This window comes from Neoarius graeffei, chromosome 9 (genome assembly GCF_027579695.1).
Source record: "Neoarius graeffei isolate fNeoGra1 chromosome 9, fNeoGra1.pri, whole genome shotgun sequence".
Taxonomy (NCBI): Eukaryota; Metazoa; Chordata; class Actinopteri; order Siluriformes; family Ariidae; genus Neoarius; species Neoarius graeffei.
In genome coordinates, this window is record NC_083577.1 from 90493062 (window position 1) to 90497015 (window position 3954).

Sequence of the window (3954 nt, forward strand, 5' to 3'; positions counted from 1 at the left end):
TTCTGAGGTCACTGAGATGAGCTGGGCTAACAGCAAACCCAAAGAAGTGTGCAGTATCTGGGCTTCCACTTGGGTCATGGGCAGGTGCGTCCCCAAATTGATAAGACTGCAGCAATTGTGGCCTGCCCAAGACCTAAGACCAAAAGGAGGGTGAGGCTGTTTCTGGGGCGGGTGGACAATTATAGGTGGTTTGTGCCTAATTTTTCAGACATCATCGCCCCACTGACTGACCTCACTAAAAAGGGAGTGCCAGATCCAGTCCAGTGAACGGAGAAATGCTGGTTTTAACCAGGTAAAAGCTGTACTGTGTGGGGGGCCACTTTTATACTCCCCTGACTTCTCTCTCCCTTTTATGTTGCAGAGTGACGCATTGGACAGAGGGCTGGGGGTTGTTTCATCCCAAATGATGGAGGGGGAGGAGTGCCCTGTGCTGTACATCAGCCGCAAACTCTCCATGCAGGAGATGAAGTACAGCACCATCGAGAAGGAGTGCTTGGCCATTAAGTGGGTGATCCTCATCCTCTGTTATTACTTGCTGGGACACCCTTTCACCCTCTGCTCGGATCATGCCCTGCTCCAGTGTCTCCACTGCATGAAGGATGCCAATGCCCAGATCACCCATTGGTATCTGGCTCTGCAGCCTTTTAAGTTCTAAGTGGTCCACAGGCCAGGGGCACAGATGGTAGTAGCGGACTACCTCTCCCGGCAGGGTGAGTCAGCTGCAGACTGGATGGCTCCCCGGCCCAAGTCAGGCAGTGGAGGTATGTGGCAGCGTGGTTGTAGTTAAACACCGGTTTGTGAATGGAGAATGAGGCCGGGGAAGGTGAGTGGCAAAGTGAAAGCACCTGTTTTAAATTAATATGCTGTCTTTGTGTGTTTGAGTGCAGTGAGAAGGTGCAGATAGAAGGGGAGAGGAGCAGAGAGTGAGGAGCTCTTCCCCTGGCTGAAATCATGCCCATGCATTGGGACAATGAAAAATCATCAAGGCCTCTGAAAAGCATGTTTTGTTTTGATTACCAGTTGAGAAAATAAAAACTGAAAGTGAACTTGATCCTGCCTGTTTCAGCATCCACTGTACTAGGGAAGACATTACATTTATTTAATATTATTCCTAAAATGCAAGCTACACAGTGACACAGAGTCAAATGATCATGATCCAAGTTAAAATCAGGAAAGTTAGAAAAAAAAACCTGATTACAATACAAATTGTCTCAATGCAGTTTTCTCAAAAACAGCAGTGCCTTAACCCCTAGTGAGTAAACCAAGGAAACAGTCGCAAGAAAAACTTTCTAGGATCAATCTAGGGAAGGAGATAGCTTGAGAGGAAATAAGACTTAGCAGGGGCACCTATTCTCATCTGATGCTATAATGATCAGAGTCAGCAGGCTGCATCCTTGCTCTCGCTTTCAGTCGAAAGTCGAAGATGACATTGATTACATTAATGGAGTGCAGTCAGAATAATAGTGAAGCAGCATGTGGCTGTTAAATGCATGAGATTTGAGAAAACCTGAACAATTATTTTAGTATTTGATCATGACAAGAGCAGAACATGGTACGTTTGTGTTCCATGGCCATATTAAGAAAACATTTCATGAAGCAGGGGTCCTTCTAGTAAACAGTTTTATTCCTTTCAGCATGTTACTGTAGATGATTTTTCCATTTTATAATGTATAATAGTTTCCACAAAACATGCATCAATCGTGTAGACCGCAGGGGTTTATTACTGATAATTGCTGGTTATCTGCTGAGAGCAAACTGCTGGCAAAATCACAAGGGATGTTAATACTGAGAATGGAATAATAATAAAGCCATTATAATATACTGTACAATTATAATGTCATCTGTTTAAATGCTTTCTTCTGAGACTCCTGAATGCTTTCCTTGAAGTAGTAATGAGGTGTCCCAGACTGGTGTGAAGGGAAACAATGAGACCAATTGGAAATTGCAAAACTGTAGCATTAAACAAACTACACTATAAAAAGTACTTTCCATTTTTCACTCCTTATTACTTGTTCACATCATTTTTTATTGCCCTGGATGAATACAGTCAGTGAATACTCTTATTTTCTGTTATGAATGGGACCTGAGTATTTACTTTCTGCTCCTCCTGATTCACTTCATGCCGTCTGACATTGTTTACACCAGTTCCAAATTAATGTTGAAGATCTGAGCCATGATTCCCTGGTTAGGCTTCATGTTAGTCTTCTAGTCTTGAACACATCCCATCCCTCCAAGTGCAAGATAGTGAGTGAGGTGCTCCTGTATGCTGACAGCCATCACCCCAGCCATCCTTCCAAACTACATTCACCAACACATGCTTGGCTAAAATTACTTTTATATCTCACCCGGACACTCTACAATGTAATTTATATACCTACACTGGTCATGGAAATATTGAACACTTTAAATACCTGAATTTATTTAGTCACTTGCTCTTTATTTACCATTTTGCACTACATGCACACTTGGATGCTGTAAATACCTGAACCTGTTTTACACCTGTTTTTGCACATTTGTTTACTGTTGACCATCACATCTCTTTGTGCTACGTTTAGTTGGTTGTTCTTTTGTTGTTCTTTTTATCACCTATTATTATACATGAGACTTTTTCAATGGAATAAAAATGCATTCTATTCACTTCTAGCTGGTTTAATTCATTTGATTTGATAGCATGCAATATTGTTAGCATATCACTTATCCTACGTGTATTACATCAGTCTACCCAGTGGAGAATGAGAGTTGAATATGGTTTACAATATTGCATGGTTGTCAAGACAACATGACATCACAGGTTGGAAATGATGCGAATATCTAGTGAAAAAGTTTCCTGCTGCATATGCACAGAGACATTTCTTTGCTTGCTGGGAAAGAGAAAGACGTGTTAAACACCCAAAAGGCTACCATAACTTCATTAGATATTCTTCACGCATATTTACAAGTGACAAACATACAGTGCCAAAGGACATCAAAAAACTGGAAAAGAGACATGTCAGAGATGTAAAACTTCCGTGGTAGCAAGTGACTGTGACAATCTGTAAACAAACATGGCCACCAGGTTTCCTTAGTTAAATACGAAAGATTTTGAGAGAATTTTGAAAGAGAAAGACACGTTGAACACGTGAAAGGTGTATGTGTAATAAAAATACTATAATAATAATAATAATAATATTGTCTGGCCTTTTTTCATGGTATATCAGATATATTCCTTTCAGCTACTCATCTTCAACTCGTTCAGTATCATGCTATCTGAACGGAATATATCTGATATACCACTCAATGCCAGCCAATATTATTTAATTATAGTATTTTTAAAATCAATTTTCTGTTGTAATCTTATATATAGTCCTTCACCTGTCTTTGTGCTGCTGTTAACACCCATATTTCCCCACCTGAAGATTAATAAAGTCTGATCTAATCTTATCTTAACTGTTTGATAGACTCCTGCCTCCCAACACCCAGGACTCAAAACCTTTTATAAAAACCCAACTAGATTAATCAAGACCCTTCCCAACAAAACCCTGGATGAATCAAGCCCTTTCCTAACTCACAACTGTATAAATCATGACCCTTCCCAATACCCACCCTATAATATTCACTGCACACCTGAACTTTATCTTCTATTTTGCCCTTAGAGAAGCACAATACAGCTCCATGTTTAGCAAGCAAGAGTCATATTCATGGCTTCTTAGAGGCTGCATATCCAATCTCTCTTTTCAACATCTTTGGTCCATGTCTTCTATGATGTGAATTGCTGCACTTTCCATTGTCTGGGCTGCTGTATAGAGAGACGTGTGTATGGTTCATCCTGCACAAATAGCTGAATGATCCCAACCTTCATTTCTGGATGTCCTCAATCATGGATTCACATTCACATATTTGTATGATGGTTTCATTTCAAATGGATCGTGGAGGGAACTTGCAGGATCTTTTGCACAAATAGTGCATTTAGAAGAA

General features: G+C 40.5%; 1 pseudogene; it reads left to right on the plus strand.

The window, feature by feature from the left end:
* Window positions 1-403: 403 nt before the first annotated feature.
* LOC132892212 (uncharacterized) overlaps window positions 404-3954 on the plus strand; it is a 22619-nt pseudogene continuing 19068 nt past the window's right edge.